Below are 20,699 nucleotides of genomic sequence, written 5' to 3' on the forward strand. Positions count from 1 at the left end.
CTTTCATGGACTAGATTCCATGTCATCAGATGCATAAAGTTTTATCAGGAGGGAAGAATTACACACTGGGGTCAAATAGCAAATGAAATGCAAGAAGTACAGTCTATGACAATTCAATTATAACTTAAATGTGTGCAAGATAAGCAAATTTTACAACAGCAATAATTAGAATCATAGAATAGTAGGGTTGGAAGGGGCCTACAAGACCATCGAGTCCAACCCCCTGCTCAGTGCAGGAATCCAAGTCAGAGCATCCCTGACAGATGGCTGTCCAGCCTCATCTTGAATGCCTCCAGTGTGGGACAGCCCACTACCTTCCTAGGTAGCTGGTACCATTGTCGTATTGCTCTAACAGTAAGGAAATTTTTCCTGATGTTCTGCTAGAATCTGGCTTCCTGTCACTTGAGCCCATTATTCCATGTCCCGCATTCTGGGATGATCGAGAAGAGATCCTGGCCTTCCTCTCTGTGACAACCTTTCAAGTACTTGAAGAGCGCTATCTTATCTTCCCTCAGTCTTCTCTTGTCAAGGCTAAACATGCCTAGTTCTTTCAGTCTCTCTTCACAGGGCTTTGTTTCCAGTCCCCTGATCATCTTTGTTGCCCTCCTCTGAACCTTCTCCAGCTTGTCTGCATCCTTCTTAAAGTGAGGTGCCCAGAACTGGACATAGTACTCCAGATGAGGCCTATCAGTGCTGAGTAGAGGGGAACTAGTACTTCCCAGGATTTGGAAGCTATGGTTCTATGAATGCAGCCCAAAATAGCATTTGCCTTTTTTGCAGCCACATCACATTGTTGGCTCATATTCAGCTTGTGATCTACAACAATTCCAAGATCCTTCTCACTTGTAGTGTTGTTGAGCCACGTATCCCCCATCTTGTAACTGTGCATTTGGTTTCTTTGTCCTAGGTGCAGAACTTGGCATTTATCCCTGTTAAATTTCATTCTGTTGTTTTCTGCCCAGCACTCCAGTCTATCAAGATCACTTTGAATTTTGTTTCTGTCTTCCAAGGTATTAGCTATCCCGCCCAATTTTGTGTCATCTGCAAATTTGATCAGCATTCCTTACACCTCCTCCTCCAAATCGTTAATAAAAATGTTGAGGAGCACTGGGACCAGGACCGAGCCCTGCAATACCCGTTTGTTATCTCTCCCCAGTTTGAGAAGATCCCATTGATAAGCACTCTTTGAGTCCCATTCTGTAGCCAACTGTGGATCCACCGGATCGTTATTTCATCTAGCCCACTTTGAGCTAGTTTGCTCATTAGGATATCATGGGGCACTTTGTCAGAAGCTTTGCTGAAGTCGAGGTATATTATGTCCACAGCATTCCCACAGTCCACAAGGGAGGTGACCTGATCAAAAAATGAGATCAGATTTGTCTGGCAGGATTTGTTCTTGACAAATCCATGTTGGCTTTGAGTAATCACTGCATTGTTTTCAAGGTGCTTACAGATGGATTGCTTTATCATCTGCTCCAGAATTGTCCCAGGGATTAATATCAGACTGACTGGTCTGTAGTTCCCAGGTTCTCCTTTTTACGCTTTTTGAAGATAGGGACCACATTAGACCTCCTCCAGTCATCTGGCACTTCACCCATCCTCCAGGATTTCTCAAAGATAATAGGCAGTGGTTCTGAGAGTTCTTCTGCCAGTTCCTTTATTACTCTAGGTTGCAGTTCATCTGGTCCTGGAGATTTAAACTCATTCAAAGTAATTAGGTGTTCCTTGACCATATGCCTATCGATCTCAAGCTGCAATCCTGCCCCTTCAGCCTGTATTTCGCCTTTGCCAGGAGGTCATAGACCCTCTTTTGGGAGAAGACTGAGCCAAAGTAGGAACTGAGCACTTCTGCCTTTTCTTTGTCATCTGTTATCATTTTGCCATCCTTATTTAATAGCTGAACCACCATTTATTTCCTCTGTCTTTTACTATGCACGTAGCTGAAGAAAGCCTTTTTGTTGCTTTTAGCATCCCTCGCTAACCTCAGCTCGTTCTCAGCTTTAGCCTTCCTGACGCCATCCCTGCAATTCTGTGCTACCTGCCTGTACTCTTCCTTTGTTGCTTGGCCTTCCTTCCACTTCTTATATGTGTGCTTTTTGTTTTCAGGTCATCTCTAAGCTTTTTCTGAAGCCACATTGGCTTCTTCTGTTGTCTTCCACCTTTTTTTCTTGTTGGAATTGTTTGTAATTGTGCCTTTTTTAATTTCCTTTTTTAAAACCTCCCACCCATCTTGGACTCCTTTTCTCATTAGAGTCGCTTGCCATGGGACCTTACTGATAATTGTTCTGAGTTTATTAAAATCAGCTTTCCTAAAATCCAAGGTACGCGTTTGGTTACACTTGGCTTTTTCTTCCTTTAGAACCAAGAACTCAAGTATAACATGGTCACTTTCCCCCAGAGTTCTTGTAACTACTATTTTATCCACTAAGTCATCTCTGTTGGTTAGGATCAAGTCAAAGATAGCCGATCCTCTAGATCCTTCCTCTACTTTCTGTAGGAGGAAGTTATCCGCCACACAAGGCAGGAATTTCCTGGAGGGGCCATGTTTTGCAGAATTTGCCTCCCAACAAATATCGGGGAAACTGAATTCCCCCATTATTACTACATCATGCTTCCTTGAAACCTTGGCAATTTGCTTTTCAAAAGTCTCATCCTCGTCTTCTTGATTGGGTGGCCAGTAGTAGATTCCAACCACCATGTTCCTTTTATTCTTTACTCCATTTATTTTAATCCAGACGCTCTCGATGGGGCTACCAAGCTCATCCTCCTATATTTCTGTGCAGAGCTATGTATTTTTAACATATAGTGCAACTCCACCTCCCTTTCTGTCCCTCCTGTTCTTTTTGAACAAGTTATATCCTTCAATTGCTGTATTCCAGTCATGGGAGTCATCCCACCAAGTCTAAGTTAAACCTATCAAGTCATAATTTTCCTCCTGTATTAAGAGTTCAAGTTCGTTCTGTTTGTTTCCCATACTCTGGGCATTAGTATATAGACATTGAAGACCATGTGCTTCATAGTGTGGCTTTCTTCCTACATGTTTTTGAAGACTATTATTGGGCGCTATTAGAGCTGTTCTCTCTGTTGCGGTGCATGAGCCTTCATCCATTGTTACCCCCAACTTTACATCTCCCTTCCCCATAGGATTCAGTTTAAAGCCCTCCTGATAAAGTTCTTCATGCTGTGGCCAAACACATTCTTCCCAGCCTTTGTGAGGTGCAACCCATCCCTTGCCAACAGTCCATCTTCTAGGAAGTATAGCCCGTGATCCTAGAATCCAAATCTCTCTCGTTGGTACCACCTTCATAGCCAATCATTCACTGGGAGTATTTTTCTTTCCCTTTCTATCCCTTTTCTAACTACTGGAAGGATGGATGAGACAACTATCTGGGCCCCAAAGTTCTTGAGTTTCCTTCCCAAGGATTCAAAGTCTGACGTGATTTCTTCGTAGCTCCGCTTGGTGGTATCCTTTGTTCCCACATGGATGAGAAGGAAGGAATATCTCTCAGTGGGCTTTATGAGTGCAGGCAACCCTTCAGTCACATCTCTAATTCATCCTCCAGGGAGAAAGCATACCTGGTGAGTCCACGGGTCTTCGCAACATAGTTGGGTTTCGATCCCACACAGCAAGGAGTCTCCCATTACTACTACTCTTTTCTTCTTGTTGTTGTAGGCCTTGGTTTCATCGCCTCTGCTTGACTGATCTTCAGCCTCTTGCTCGCTCTCATGCAGGTTCCCCTGTAACTCTTCCTCTTCAGGCTGTCCTCCAGTCTCATCCTCAAGTACCTGAAAATGATTCCATAGTTCCAATGCTTCCACTGGTATAGAGTAGCTTCTAGTTCTTCTGCTCCTGTCACCCCTTTCCAAGGGGTATCCTCTACTGCATTTTTCCTCACCTCAGCACTTCCCTCTTCTGCCTCAGCTTGCTCTTCAAGCTTCTAGTCTTCACTTTGCTGCTGTAGTTCCACCATTCTGTCCAAGAACTCTTCATGTTCTCTCATTCCCTGGAGGATCGACAGTTGCCGCTCCAGTCCTCTTACTTTTTCTTCCAGCAGTGTGATCAACTTGCACTTGTTGCACGTGTAGGCCACGTTGTTCTCAGGCGAGAAAACAAACATTGCACACACCTTGCAGGTCACCACCACTGGAGAGTCTTGTCCTTCCATAGTCTCTTTTCCCTTTTTGTGTCTAGTTTTCTGATTGTTCTAGAGTAGCCTGTGCCTGTTCCTCTACTCACTGGAGGTTAAAAATAGAGTCCCACTGGTATGGAAGTGTGTGTTACAAGAAAAATAAATTTAAAAAAATGTTTTTAAAAAAATGTTAGGGACCTCCCCCTTGATCTCCCCTGCCGAACTCCCCTGGCCAACTCCTGTTTGCTCCCCCTGTTCGCTCGCTCTGATCGCTTACTCTCTGGGAGCTTGCTTGCTTGTATAGCCCCTAGACCAGCTGGAGCAGCTTCCTCTGCTCTGCTTTGCTCAGCTGGGAGGCGGGAAACAGACTGAAACTTCCTGTCCACACAGCTGCTGGGAGTATTCAGGCCACATACTCTCAATTCAGTTGGAGCTCTCAGGAGCACCTGGTGAGCTCACAGCCACTCAGAAGGGAAAGGACAGCCCGCTGGGCTTACTCCAGCCCACTTACCTCTTTGCCTTTGTCTCCTCTTCCACTGCAACTCCCCTTTCCAACTCCTGTTTGCTCTCCCTGTTCGCTCACTCTGATTGGTGATAACACAATTGGTGATAACACAATTATCCTAGCATTGCTAAGTTAATTAACACCTTTATTGGGACAAAAAACCATTGTCTTGCCCAGATAGGATCAAATATTTGTCCGATTTTAATTCATCTGTTTCATGCTGGAGTCTCTCTTTAACATTCATTTGTAGAAGAATGAGGTATTTCGGTTTCAGAAAACATTGTTTGATTTTGGCTGAAACTCAAGTTCTACTCATCCCATCATCATTACCACCATCGTCATTATCATTATCATGTTGCGTGGGGGAACTTCATGGGAAAACTACCTCTCCACTCATATTTATTCATGGGGAGAGCAATCCTATGGCCGCCAGCCAGTGTCTAGACAACCATACAATTTTTCAGTTTCAGGGAACTGAGCTTAGAGCCATGGCTCTGAGCTCGGTTCCCAGAAACCACACTCCCAGCCCCCATCGCCTCATAGGCAGCACGGTTCTTCCCTGTCTCCGTGCTCGTAACCACAGTGTAGAGTGGGTGAAAAGGGGGCATTCCCGGGAGGCGGGGAGGGGACCGCAGAAGAGTCATTATAACGCTTCCTATAATGCTGTCCAACCTCCCGCAATCCCACTCTGACGTCCCCAGCTAGACAACCAAAATTGGTTGACTGGCCACAAATGCAGGGTAGCCGGAGCGCAAAGGATCCCCTCCGTGCTCTGCCCACCTTGTATTGGATAGTCAGCTGCCTCTGAGCTTGGAGGTGGCCAACTATCCCAATAGGATTGAGCCCTTTGAGTATTTTTATCCTGCTTCTCAGCCAAAAAAGCTCCCAGATTGCCTTACAAATAATCAATAAAAGAAGTCCCTGCCCACAGGCCTGCAATCTAAAAGACACAACAACCAAGGAAAAAGAAATAGGGAGGGAAGAGGATACAGTAAAGTTAAAATCTTTAAACGAAATATAGAAAGAACCAACGGTATTACAAACCTGCAAGCAGGAACCCACAAGTTTAACTGAATACTCCCATCCATTCCCTGAAAACCAGTAAATCCAAAACAGCGTGCCGTGCAAAACACTTTTAATTAAATGAGAAATATAGGAAGCTGCCTTATACCAGGTCAACCTACTTTTCCATCAAGCCCAGTATTGTTTACTGATAGTGCTGGCTCTCTATCCATACTTTCAAGCAGGTCTTTCTCATCACCTGCTACCTGATCCTTCTACCTCGAGCTGCCAGGGCTTGAATCTTGAGTCTTCTGCATGTAAGCATATACTCTACCACTAAGTGAGGTTCCCTCCACTAAAATAATTAATGGCGCAATCCTATGCATGTTTAGACAGAAAAAGTTCCACAACTCCAGACAATGAGAATTGTAGGACTTTTTAATGCCTAAACATGCATAAACAGACTTGCACCCTAAGTAAGTCAATTAAACCATTAAAGGACCCTCTGAATACAAAGCACAAAGGAGGCTATCTGTTGCATCCCTGCACAATTTACTGCTCTGGTGTTGCCTTCTTCTAATCACTCTCCACTGCGAGCAGGTAAATCCTGCTGCTTCTCTGTATCAGTTGTGATTGGTTCATTTCCATTGTAGAGATGGAGCTGAATTATCTGCCCTCAGAGGTATTGAATACCAAGAATATTCAATAATCCCCACCACCACCACCACAAAAAAATCAGTCTATGCTAACACGCTTTAAGAAATATGGAAATTTGGGAAGAATAGGGTGATGTCACTGAAATAATTTATTCCCCCAAACAGAAAGCCACTTTGACATTAGAGTAGTGGAAAATACTTGCATTGTTTAAACCCCATGTGTTTCAAGTGCATGTCAGGTCATACATTAAGAGGAAATGGTTTTCACTGTAGTGGTGGTTAAGAGTGGGTGAGTGAGAAACAAGAATGGTTTTAATTTCTTTATAGACTCGGTTTTATGTACTCAGTAGTTGCTAAGCACAAGTTGCTCCAGCATCTTCCTTCCTCCCCCTAGATGAATGCATTAAAAGCCAGAGAATTCTCCCACGCACACACCTTTTTACAGTTTGCAAAGCTTTCCACAGTGATTACCATTAATAATACAAAGCCATCAATAATGGCATCTGTGAGCCATCTGTCTGCTTAAAGCCAGTCCAACTTGGTCTTTAAAAAAAACAATGGGAAGAAATATTTTCTTTGTGCTCAGAGCCTTGGACAATGGCAAGAAGCTTTTAGAGTCACGTGCTGGATAGGTTTTGGCTTCACTGCTAGTTTTGAGTCACTGTCCATACACTCTGAGCCATGAGCACAGGAACATCTAGGCCTCTTACGAGTTTGGAAACACTCCCCTCACGTGCTAGCAAATAAACCGACAATTGCATCAATCAGTCCATAAATCCTATGCAATTATTTGCCACATGCTGCTCTGTCCTTTGACCTTTACACTACCTGGTTTCCACAATGATGGTGGGGTTCAGATAACCATGGCTGTGTAAGGGGTGAGCAGTGCACACTCCATCAACAGACTAAAAGTCAAGGCTATGTGCACCCTGTGCTAAAAAAATTAAAATTCTTCACCCAGTCAATCCAAATTCTGTGCTAAGAAAAGCTGGATTCTGCCAACTGTATAAATTATGCAAATTGAAAAATCCGCATAATTTATTCTGGTTTTGGTAGTCATGGGGAGGGCCAAGAAGTTATAGAAGGCAATGAGGCCCCAACTTCATCCACTGAAAGTCTTATGCAGACACTGTTCTGGCTTCAATAATTTCTGTAGGCATAGCCAAGATTCAGGACAGATAAAATAACTTCTTCACACAGCACATAGTTAAACTATGGAATTCGCTACCACAGGATGTAGTGATGGCCACCCATTTGGATGGCTTTAAAAGGGAGTTAGATAAATTCCTGGAGGAAAAGGCTATGAATGGCTACTAGTCCTAATGGCTATGTGCTATCTTCAGTACCAGCGGCAGTACGCTTATGTACACCAGTTGCTGGGGAACATGGGCAGGAAGGTGCTCTTGCATTCATGCCCTGCTTGTGGGTTCCTGGTCAACAGCTGGTTGGCCACTATGTGAACAGAATGCTGGACTAGATGGGCCCTTGGTTTGATCCAGCAGGGCTCTTCTTATGTTCTTATGACAAACTTTCAAGCATATCTTCACAGCCACAAAGGTTAGGAACTTGCTTAAACATCACATGAAAGCAAAGATCCTCAAGAATTCTGTGCCCAATAACATATTCTGCAATCCCTCAAAACTACAGCAGACACAAAGAGCTGGCTAAAAATAAAAACCAATGCAGCTTTGTACAGGTAAGCAAGCAAAGTTCATACCAACAATCATGAATGTTAGCAATGACAATGCACCTCAGTAAAATAATATGGTCTACATTATTCACGTGCAAAAACTCCTGGATACCGCCCAACACATTCCAATACACAGCTCAGTTCTTGCCGATAAAAGAGATTTCAGATCCCTAGTTTGAAATCCATCATTGCTACTAAAACCAAGTAATTCATCTGAATGATCCATTAAGGTTATTCTTCATTAGTGATCTCTATTCTTTCTATAGTTGGTTTGATAGCAATTATTTTATTTTTGCCATTACTGAAACACTTTGTTCTGACATTTTAAAAATATCTTTAATAAGTTATTGCCTAATCAGGATTAAAATAGCAAAGCAAACAGAGCTGATAACTATTATCTTTCCAGCATTAAAAAGAGTTTTGCAGCGCTATAACAACTAACACATTTACTATGCAACCCCATACATGTCTACTCAAAAGTACTTCAGCTAAGTAGGTATAGCAGGGGTCTTGAACCTTTTTGGGCCCGTGAGCACATTTGGCATTTTGAAAAAGTGCCCTGGGCACCACTAGAAATGGGCTGCTGGAGGGAGGGGCAATCACAAAACAGTTAGGAGTGCCCCCTTATCTGTGTTTATGTGTGTGTGAATGAATGTGCTCCCCATGTGTATGCTATTGCTACCCACTCTAGCTTCTCTCTCTCTCTCTGGCTCTTTTTTCTCTTTCCTTCTCTCTTTCTTTTTGGTTCCTCTTTCTCTTTCTCTCTGGCTCCTTTTCTTTTTCCTTCCTTCCATCTCTGTGGCTCCTCCTCTTTCTCTCTCTTTGGCTTTTCTTTCTTTTTCCTTCTTTTTCTTTCTGGCTCCTCTGTCTGTCTGTCTGTCCATCTGTCCTTCCGTCCCTCTGGCCTCCCTTCCTTCATCTTGTGTGCTCTCTCTCTCTCTCTCTCTGGCTCCTATTTCGTTCTCCCAGCTCTCTCTGGGTCATTGTTCTTTCTTCCCCTCCCTGCCCCCTGCCCCCTGCCCAACCCAGACTCCTCTCTCTCTCTCTCTCTCAATTTCTCTGGTCCCTCTTTCTCTCCCCGCCCCTTCTCTGGCTCTTCTTTCTTTCTCTGCAGTCCCTCTTTCTCTCCTTCTCTCTCCCTATCCCCATGCAACTGAATACAGCAATTTCTCCATTCATTTGCATGAGGTGAGAAAAAGCCCCCCTGCTGAAAATTGGATAGAGTGGGGGTGAAGTCCACCCCACAACCACCAAGTACCCTGGTGCCCCAAGGATCCTTGGTGAGGGGATGGATTTCAGCCATCCTCCAGCCACTTCTTCGCAAGAAGGATTCTCCCCCACCCCCTGTACAGGTAAATGGACATATTACTCCATTCACATGCACAGGAGGAGAATAGCTTGGAGGGTGCCCCAGTCTGGCCTTGCTGGTGCAGTGGCAGACCCCCAGGATGTAGCATTGCGGCTTCATGATCTTTATGCTGCCACAAGGCTTTTCGTTTGTTTGTGCGCTGTAACAGACTAACACAGTTACCCCTCTGGAATATTACAGAATTTCCTCCTTTACAGGAGTGCTCCCCACCTCCATCCCTGCTGGTATTGCAGACATGGGTTTATCCCTTGGAACGCTTATATCTCCTAGTTATATAAGCTAACCACAACAAATGCTAATGAAATATACTTCTACCACGACCACCTGCAATTTTATCTTGAAAATACCCAAGAGCAGGCCTTTGAACCTTGTGATTCGCCAGGATGTTACCGAAGCTTGAAATACACCACATTTCCCATAGTGAAATAGTGACCATGATTGTCAAATACTGACCATGATCACAACGTTTCACACGTTTTGACAATCTATGGTAACTGCAATTGCTATTTGAGTGCAGTGTGGGAGGCTTAACTTATTAACACTGCCTTCGAATCTTCAGAGAAACTGATTTTTTAACAAGGGATTATGAGGAATTTCAAGTTCCAAGGCAAATTAAATCATTTGGAGAGAACTGGTGTAGCACAGTGGTAAAATGACCAAGGTGAGAATCAGGAAGCCCCTGGTTCAAATAGGAAACAAAAACCAGGAGGGAACACTAAAACAGGGCAGAATGCGAAAACAGAACGTGTTCTCAAAGGTGCCAATGAAAAACTTTTTTATTGATCCCAAAGAGCTATTTCATCAGGGGCAATCTACAGAAAATAATAAATTTAAAATCAACTCAGTAAATAAAAAGCTTTACATGACGGTTTAAATTAATAAAACATTTAAATTGTAAAATCCTAAAAGAGTAAACCCATTTTAAATACTTGTAAGAATGCAAACACTGATACAAAAGGAAAGGACAAGAAAAACACCATTATAAATTACTAGTATAAATAAACCTCTCTCCCCCTCTGCACCCTGCATATATTTAAACTTACAAAACTCAAATTCTGGAAACTGGACTAAGGACGCAATCCTATGCATGTTTTAGATAGCTGGCATGGCTAGCTAGGGAATGCTGGGAGTTGTAGGACTTGTTGTCCTATATGCATAGGCCACAATCCTACATGCATAGGATTGCGGCCTATGAGATTGCCACTCTATAGACAGTGGGCTCTGAGTTCAAGGAGCCAGGCAGGGTGGGAGGAATGATGGAGATGACCTCCTGTCAAATTATTTTTTAGCTAAATGGGCCTCTGAGCCTCTCTAGGTTGCTTACCTTCCTGAGGGTGGGCTCAGGAACAGAGAAGCTTTAGGATGCTGCAGATCCTGTCCTCTCATCCTCCTTCCCCACACACCAGCATGCTGCCCTTCTATCCTCCCTATCCTTTTCTGAGGTTGCTGTTGAAACCTTGGAAAAAGGAGTCGCCACAGACCTCTCCATGGCAGCTGGGAGGGGCAGAGGGGGTAATCTCCTCCTCTACACTCATAGATCTGTTTAGGGGTGTAGAGGGGTTGATCTGCAGCATCCTACAGTGCCCCACACCTGTCTAGGGGGTCATAGTATTGCTCTACCCACCAGCTCCCGAAGATGGTGGCTGTCTTGCTTACACCATCAGGGCAACTGCATGTTCCATAACAGTATTTTTGTTGTTGCTTTCTTGTTTAAGATACAGAATTTGGCCTGTAGTACTGGGTGACAGGCAGAGAGGCTGCCTGACCAACGTACTGACATTATTCAATGTATATTAAGGGTAGCTAGACGGAAGAAAGCCTCTGAAGGAAGTGGTGGCAGCAGAGTGACCAGGCACTTGTCACAGTTTAAGAACATAAGAAAACCCATGCTGGATCCATCCAAAGACCAATATAATCCAACATTCTGTACCTACAGTGGTAAAACACACCAGATGCCTATGGGAAGCCCAGAAGCAGGACATGAGCACAACAGGACCCTCCCTCTTGTGTTCCTAGCAACTGGTATAATACTAGAGGTAATATATAGCCATCATGACATAGCCATTGATAGCCTTACCCTCCATGAATTTGTCTAAACCTCTTAAAGCCGTCTAAGTTGGTGGTCATGACTACATCTTGTGGTACCGAATTCCATAGTTTAATTATGTGCTTGTGAAGAAGTACTTCCTGTATTTCTCCTGAATCTCCCACCATTCAGCTTCATTGGATGATCCTAGCTTCTAGTATTATGAGAGGACAAAAACTTCTCCCTCTCCATTTTCTCTACACTATGCATAATTTTATATACCTCTATCATGTCCCACCTTGCTCACGATCTTTCAAAGCTCCCCCTCCCCCCAAACTATTGGTTCTTCTGGCCGTCTCAGCAGCTTTCAATACCATTGAACAGGGCATCTTTCTGGATCATTTATCTGGATTGGGCTTGGGACACACAGTTTTAAAGTAGTTCCAGTCCTTCCTGGAGGAGTGATCTCAGAAGATGGTGCTGGGGGACTTCTGTTCCACCCCATGGTCATTAGCCTGTGGGGTGCTGCAAGATTCCATCCTGTTCCCAATGCTTTTTAACATCTACATGAAACCTCTGGGGGAAGTCATCAGGAGGTCTGGGCTGAAGTGTCATCAGTATACAGCTGATACTCAGCTCTACCTCTCATTTCCATCTATACATCCCAGGGAGGCTGGGGAACTCTTGAACAAGTGTCTGGAGGCTGTTTGGGGGTGGATGAGGATAAACAAGCTGAAACTTAATCCAGACAAGACAGAGGTACTGTGAGTTGGGAAACCAACTACTCTGGATGGAGGTCTACAACTGGTCTTAGATGGGGTTGCACTCCCCCTAAAAGACCAAGTGCATGGTCTTGGAGTCCTCCTGGACTCTGCACTAACTGGGGAAGCCCAGGTGGCTGCGGTATCCAGGAGTGCATTTTACCAGCTTAGACTGGTACGCCAGCTGCAGCCCTATCTGGAGAGGACGGACTTTGCCTCAGATATCCACAAACTAGTGATGTCCAGGCTGGACTACTGTAATGCGCTGTATGTGGGGCTGCCTTTGAAGACAGTTCAGAAACTTCAGCTGGTGCAGAATGCAGCTGCTCGAGCATTAGTGGGGACGAGGCGATGTGAACATATGATGCCTATACTGTGCCAGCTGCACTGGTTACCAGTGTGTTTCCAAGCCCAGTTTAAAGTGCTGGTTTTGACCTTTAAAACCTTAAATGGTTTGGGACAAAATTACTTGAAGGATGTCCTTCACCCTTGCCGGCTTGCCTGCATTTTAAGATCAGTAAGAGAGACCCTTCTCATCTGTCCACCTGTGAGAGCAGTTAGGTGGGTGACCACACATGAGAGGGCTTTCTCCGCAGTGCCCCACACCTTTGGAATAAGTTGTCATTGGGGGTCCAACCATGCTCCTTCATTGCAGGCTTTTAAGAAGGCCTTGAAAATATATTATTTGACTTTGGCCTTCTCCTGATAATGACTGCTGACGTTTCTATTGTTGCTGCTGGTTTTTATTGCTGATTTTTATTGCTGATTTATTTTTTTTATTGCTGTTTTTACTGTTGTTTTTTATTGCTGTTTTTATTGCATTTATGTTTTTATTGCTTTTAATATCTTAATGTTTATGTGTTTTATTGTTATAAGCCACCTGGGGGGGGGGGGGCTTCTACCCCAAAATGTGGCCAAGAAATATTTTAAATCAATAAATCAATCTAACCAATTGATCATTTTGGTTGTCCTTTTTGGCACCTTTTCTAGCTCTACAATATCCTTTTTGAGGTGCGGTGGCCAGATCTTCCCCACTGTGGTGAGATGCATTATATTTCTACTTCAGTTATAGTCATTATTTTAATATTTGCATCTATACATACAGATCACTATATGCACGTTTTACACAAATCTGTGTCCCCTTTTGGTGATGCATTTCCTCTTTTTAAAGCAGTATGTGACTGGCCATCCTATTGGATCCTGCATCCATGTTTATAATGCAAACAAAGGATATATTTCAAGTGTGAAATACAGTCCCTCCACCCAACACTTCCCTTATCTATGTCTAAATCATTCCTCCCTCCCAAGGTTTTTCAGGGTCTACCATCTCTAGAAACATAAATATATTAATGAGCTCCATCTCATGAGCTCTGGAAAAGGTACTATAGTTCAGAAAATAAATTCCATATGAAATTTGTTGTGGTACAATGCAGCTCGGCATCTGAAGCCATAAGGAAGCTTTTCTTCTCTCCCCACTCCCACCCCAATGTTCTTCTGTCCCCTCCCGTCTCCAGCTTGAAGCACACGCCTGGGCCCAGCTGTGGAGAACATGGAGGGAGGTTAATTCTCTGAAATGCCTAGGGTTGTTGTTGTTGTTTTTATAGGCCAGGAGGTTAAATTGAGAGAGAGAGAGAGAGAGAGAGAGAGAGAGAGAACGAACGAACGAACGAACAGGCAGACCAGCTTGTTTCTTCCAAGGAAACTTTAAAGATGTAGTACCATATCGTTGTGTTTTAGGGCAAATGAGGTTAAAAAAAAAACACCTACCTCCTTCTAAGAGCACTCTCTTTCCTCACTTGCTGCTAAACAACTCACTGATCTGTACCCAAAAGGATTGTCACCCCAAATTATTTTGCCTCTCCTCTCCCTGACATTGCCCCCTCAAATTCATCTTTCTCTGGGGTGGGAGAAGTGGGTGGGGAGCAGGAGAGAGACATCTCCTATTTCTGAAACTGGGGTGGTGGTGGCAGGGGGCAATGAGAGGAAAAAAGAAACTTGTTTATGCTTCTTTTAATATCTCCCTTCTGTTTTACATTTACAGTCTTTTCAAAAGATACGGCGCAAGCTTTGCCAAGATTCCTAAAGAGATATCCTGAGAAATGTAGACCAGTTTCCCAACCAAAATTCAAAGAAAACAAATGTCAGGCCAGCAATTGATATGAAATAGTTTAAAAATGAGAAAAAGCTGCCTCAGAGCTAGATTTACATTAAACTACATTTCAGCAACAAGAGGGAGGGGAGCCTCAGAAGAATTTCTCTCAGCCAGGGAAGAAAAAGAACCTGGGCAGGATGGAAAAGGCTAATGTTACCTGCCGGTGAGGTGTCCAAAAAAAAAGTCCTTGGCAAAGGGGTGTGTGTGTGTTGGGGAACAGTAGAAACATTACTTCTGACTCACATCTAAGCTCAGGCATAAGTAAATTGAGGGGGAGGGGGGTCTTTACAAGAAAACCTTTTCTATTTGAACCAGTTTTATAATAGAGAAGTACAAAACAGCCCATAATACATTTTAATAACCTGCCAGCTTGCTCCTACCTATGTGCCACAAAAAAATAGTACTGCCTAATTGTTGATCTGGAAAAGAACTGGAACTGGCCCCAAAGCATAAATAGCCAACCAGCCAGGGAGGTCCAATTGAAGGGCTGTGAACTGATAAAACATATCATTCCAGAGCACAGAGCTCCCAGATAATGAAGCAGACTATTTCATGACAGCTTCTGAGAGTTACATGGTCAGTTTGGAGCTGGCAAGATTTCCGCTCTCAGTAGTTAAAGGCTTACAGAGAGGCCTTCCTGAAATGTGCTTAAGATCGTTAGTCCAGCAAGCTCAGCCCTCACAAAACTTACTTTAATTGCCAACTACCTTGTTTTAGAAAACCTCTATGGAGTATCAGCATGTCAGGCAAAACCATGCAGGAAAAAAGAAATGCTACTAGATCAGATTTCTGGCCAGAAAAGAAGATTAACAACCAGAAGATGTCTGCAGCAGAGTTAGCTGAAATCAGCGCCAGCACCAGGGCTGCTGAGGCCCTCAGCAAGGTGTTGTCCAGTGAGCCCCTAGCAGCTGTGGCCACTACCTTAGTTTTCCCAAAATGTTCCCCAAAGTTCCATCATTCCATGTTTTTGTGGCGGCCACCGTGTTGCTACTTTTTACCCACAGTGCTATGGAATGATCAGACTTCCAAGGCATCACAGTTTTGGAAAGCTAAGATGGCACAGTTATAACTGCGGGGCGGCGGTAGGTGGGTGGGGTCCAGAGCAGAAAACCCAGCTGGTCTCACTGTTGCCAGTGGATCCCAGAAGCTGTCCGATAATACCAGGTAGTGACGCTGGGCATGGCTGAAACAGCATGCTTTTCCAATTATCAAGTGACTTATTTACCAGTTGAGTAGCAACCTTCAGGCTTCCTTAGATATTGGGGGGGGGGGAGGGCTGTATGGCTGCCACCAGGCCCTATCTCCTCCATGTCTCCCCTTGCAAAAAGTCTAGTAAAAGACACATATGAAATGATGTCACTGTCTCCAGTGTTTCCCTACCCCCTTGCAAGTGAATTCACGTGGGGCAAGGAAACACTGAATGCAATCACATCACGTCACTTTTCTTTTACTAGATGTTACCAAAGGATGCCTGGTGGCACATTGCTTGGGGCACATGGAGCTTGGCAGCTAGCATGCCCCCCCTCTAGTTAATGGTAAACGGCATTTCCAAACACAATTATATGGCCTACAAAGAATACTCCCCTTCCCCTCCCTCCACATCACCTCTAAGTTGGGGTCACATGTTTGATTCCCTCCCTGCATCCCTCATTCATTAATCCTATTGCACCTTTCATCCTCCCCCCCCACTCCCACCCTGCTTCCATGGAGACATTTCAATGATCACACATCCCTTAATCCCCACCATTACATTGTAGACAGAAACCCTTTTATTTCCTACTGTATGTGCCATGGAGCTTTTCCTTTCTCAGATGTGGTGTGACTGATTTAAATATTCAAGGAGCCTATGAACCTCTAGTTTGTTCAGTAGGTGTGTTTTATCCTCACAGATCTCACGAGTCAGATATTAACAATCATGAACCACTCAGGTCTCTCAGAGGCCACCCTTGCCTGAGTCCAATGCATTCCTAGACCTGGCTTAGGTCCCCCCCCCCCCCCGTAATATATCGCTCCAAGATTTTCAGTCAGATATAGACTCATTTTTAAGCACTTTTAGAGGGCAAAACCTAAAAAAAACCTTGGGGTTGTGAAATACGGTGAACATGTGCAAAGCCAGGGGAATATATCAAGTTGAACATAAAAACTGGAGAGACTAGATTGGCATATGAACAATCAGATTCTAGTGCTGACATCACATGGTCTCTGGCAGAGATAATGCTTGGCCATGGTTAAGTATTATTGTTTACATTCTTAAACCATGATTAAGGAATAGCTATAAATCAGAATGTAGAACCATGATTTGAAATGGGTTTGTAACCCATGGTTAAGCATTACATCTGAACCCCGCAAGCCAGTTTCCCCATCCTTAGCCTTTATATATGGAGGGTAACAAACAGCTCTTGCTGGTATCTCCCTATATGTACCCTCTAGAAGCAGGTCTTAATTTGGCAATCTGAATCATGGTTTGTGTTTTCTTGTTTGAGACCAGGGTTAAGGCAATAAATCATTTTTAGTACTAGCCATGCTTAATCATGTCTGCATAGGACCGGTATGCTTTGTACCTATTTTCTAAGGTATTTATCAGCACAGTAAAAAAGAACTGGAAGTGCTGCCATAGGCACTTCCCAAACTACACATTATAAAAACCATGCCACATTTACATTCTTGATGCTGGTACCAAGGCATAAGTTGCCTACCCTGATTCATTGCCAGCAAACACTGATAGTTCTGATCATCAGGGCCAATGAAACAAAGAAAGCAATTAGAAGACACATACCTTCAAAGCAGCACAGCGGCCCACGTCTGTCTGTCTATCAATCCAGATGATGAGCGAGCTCTGCAGATGAAGAGAACACGAACTGTCAATGCAAATGAACGGAAGCCCAGCTGAAGGGAGCCCTTCCTGATCTGTTCCCCCTTGAATAAGCTCAGCCTCTCCCCTCTTCCTGCCCTTGCTTTGCCCTATAAGAATGACTGACAAGACCAGCTTTAACTAAGGGATTTTGTGGGTTTAAAGCATGTGACCATTTTTCCTCCTGTTTTGTCCATTAACCCCTTTTCAAAAATATAACTCAAGTTTTTCCTCTGCAGCGTTTTCTTTTTCCCTCAATTATCCCCCCGGCATCCAAGTGGGATCCCTACAGCAGCAGCAACCGGCAGGGCCTACAGGTACCATCTCTTTCCTGAGCACTGAGGATCTGCCCCACTACCATCACCTGAAGACCACACCCCAGCTTTATGTAAGAGGTAGCTGCTGCGGTTGGAGGAAAGTTGCCTACAGGTGCCTGATGAAAGAACCCAAACAACTGCCGGTTGGGTGGGTGAATATAGGCAGTGTGTGAATAGATTTTATTAATTATCTTTACATTCACTTCATTATGGTAGGGTTAGCAACTAGAAGCCCCAGTGCCAAATCTGCTCCCCCCACAATGTGCCAGCATTTATCCCCCTACCCCACTGCCAGCCCAGGGGCAAAAGAAAATATGAAGGAAATGGGTTGTCACAACAAAACCTGCTGACAATCTGGTCAGGGATTGGGGGGTTGCACTCTGGTGTACTGCCTTCCATCTCCTATTCAAAGTGACTGTCGCACAAATGTCATTATTTTTTTATGGGCACAAGGATGTTAGCAGAAATTCACAAAGTCACTTTTCATTAATATTGATCTATGTGTGGTTCAAATGGGCTCCAAACTCTGGACTCACTCATAATCTTGTGGGTCAAGGAAAACAAGTTGATTTTAATTTTCAAGCCGTCCTGGAATGCTGAACTGTTTTTATTTGTTTCACCACACGTCCCAATTCATGGAACATCTTCCTGAAGTGAGTTAAAACTGGGATGTTGGTGAGCCTTTGGGCATTTCTACATGAGGCTTTTATTGCACAGTTGTGATTGGTCACTCATGGAAGTTTGTGGGTCATTTACATGACATAGAATCATAGGGTTGGAAGGGACCTACAAGACCATCGAGTCCAACCCCCTGCTCAATGCAGGAAGCCTGATTCCCAGGTGGTTTCACATCCAAGTACTAACCAGGGCTGACCCTGCTTAGCTTACGAGATCAGATGAGATTGGGCACATCCAGCCCTTTGCTCCATCGTCAATCTTCAGGGTGTCTCCCGCACTTTCTGACCATTATCCTGGTTTTTAAAAGATCAGGGATAATGCCATAATAAATGTTAATCTGCTTTAATGGCTGTGTGAAATTGTGCAGTTCCGTTATACCACAGCACCATCTAGTGCCTGTATAGTGACTCATTTAGAACTTGCAGACAAAGGAAGACCCAAGAAAAAAGGCCGTGTCAGCCCATGTAAGGAGACGATTTTAATCCCACAAAGAATCCAGAAGCAAAAGCCTTCTGCTGCTTCCAGATTGCGAGATAAAAAGCCTGGTGTGAATAAGTTTATGATCTGGACTTATGTTGGTGCGTTCACAAGACTGGTGCCACCATGCCACACATCAAAAACTACAGCAGTTGTCAACTCAGGACTGAATCACATGATGTTTTTAATCTGGTGAAGCTGAGAGCCAAAAATTTCAGAGACCTCTTACTTTGAGGACTCTGTCCATATGGACTTGGTAGGTTCCATTTGCACTGAATTTATTGCCCCAAGTAGAATGTGTACACGGTATCGTCTTTCCATCTTTTAGAAAGCCAAGGGCTGTGACAACTACCACTACGTTCTGAACATGGCCCCAGGCGGTTTTGGAAGCCCTACCATAAAGGCTTCATAGGTTTTGCTGAACAGCTTGGTGCCACTTTAACAAGCGGGCTAAAAAATATGCAGCTCCTACAATGCGGTCTATGGGAGCTTCGCCAGGCTAGGATGATTCATTGGAAACCGTATAACCCACTTCTTGGACGTAACATGGTGCTTGGAAAACTTCTGCTCTTACACAACAGTTCTTCAAAGAACAGCCCTCCAAACACAAGTTTGAGTTTTAAAATGAGAAAACTGAGAACGTCTCTTTCAAATGAAGTTCTCCTTGCTTTCCCCCTTTCCCCCTCTTGCTAGCCTTTGCTTTTATGGCAGATGAGAAGAATTGTAGTAGATTTTATATTAAATATATATTTTCAAACACCAAAGGGTTTAGAGAGAAGAGATCCAGTTAGCCAAGTTTCAAATACAATTTTCATATTTTTAAAAATGTATTACCTTAGCTTCAAACCCCTGAATACACTGGATTTACAGTGGAAACTCTGACAGAACTTTTAGCAATTGTAAATTGAGCACCATGCTAACACACTCAGTGCAAGGTGCAATTCTTTCTGGGAGCTTAGAACAGATTCTAGAGACATGTTTAAGAAAGTTCAGAACTTCAGCATCCATTTGATCAAATTAGTAGATAAAGGAGAAGAGTCAATGTATGGTTCAAAGACTTTTTGGCTAAACAGGCAATATCCAACCATATCAGATGGCGCACTGGGCCACCAGAAGCTCATGGTGCTGACTTCCCACAGTGGCCGTACCTGGTGAAACAAAAGGTTGCCGTATTCCATTTCACTCTGATGGCTGTGCTAGGCCCACATGAACCCTGCACAGTGCAAAGGATTCTAGACAGGTGCGAGCATTCTTCATATAGGGCATGGGCCAGGCCTATAGAGCCTCCCCCTTGTATCTCCCCCTTAAAAAACACCCAGCAGTCCTCTGTAGCTGTGCTGTGCAAGGGAGATTCAGCAATGGTAGGAAAACAGTCTTTCACAGAGCTGAAACTAAATGGGGGTCCTGAAGTTTTGCAAATGTAGTCAAAAAGTGTCCTCCATTACAGCAGTAGTTCAGAAGGGCACAAAAATGTTCACAAGGCTACATTGATGCTCCACATTTTGCTAAATTGTGCTGAAATTGCTGCAGCAAAAACAGGTAATGTCGCCAAAATTGCCTTGGCTAGTGAGATATGTTTCCTCCGTCACCCCATTCATGAGGGCAATGAGAAAACTTCATTTGCCCAATGGTGTTGTCATGTAGCTAAATCTCATTGGCTATGTGGTATCATGACTTCATCACTCACAGTGTGATCCCTGAATGGCTAAGGAAGAAAAAGAAGATGATAATGGCACCAAAGGAAGAGCAGAGAAGGAAAATTGCAATGGCTGTGAATGGCCATGACTACAGGGAAAAAAAGCACATGGGGGGGGGGGGCTTTCAGAGGCACTCAAACAAATGCTGTTTTTAGGCCAAGACTAGATATTTCTAGTCATTCAGGTATGCCCATTCACCATTAATAATTTTGCCATTAAGAAAACTCCATCTGCCTTCCAAGGAAGACCAGAATTCCCCAGAGCTCAGTTTGAAAAAGAGAGCTAGTTGGATCATCCAAACTTGAGCACGCAACACCGGACTAGGGCTACAACTGAAATAAAACAATTAGGGCACAATCCTATGCATGTTTAGACAGAAAAGGTCCTA

General features: G+C 43.9%; 1 protein-coding gene across 2 annotated transcripts in view; it reads right to left on the minus strand.

The window, feature by feature from the left end:
* Window positions 1–20,699, minus strand: part of COL8A2 (collagen type VIII alpha 2 chain) — a 241,444-nt gene that overhangs the window by 119,207 nt on the left and 101,538 nt on the right. For both annotated transcript variants that reach the window (XM_084815979.1, XM_084815981.1), the window contains exon 2: window positions 17,068–17,127. The gene's annotated coding sequence lies outside the window, so the exon portion shown is untranslated. The remainder of the gene's footprint in view (window positions 1–17,067; window positions 17,128–20,699) is intronic.

The sequence above is a fragment of the Heloderma suspectum genome, chromosome 10 (genome assembly GCF_057233095.1).
Source record: "Heloderma suspectum isolate Gila_16-S chromosome 10, 16-S_ref, whole genome shotgun sequence".
Taxonomy (NCBI): Eukaryota; Metazoa; Chordata; class Lepidosauria; order Squamata; family Helodermatidae; genus Heloderma; species Heloderma suspectum.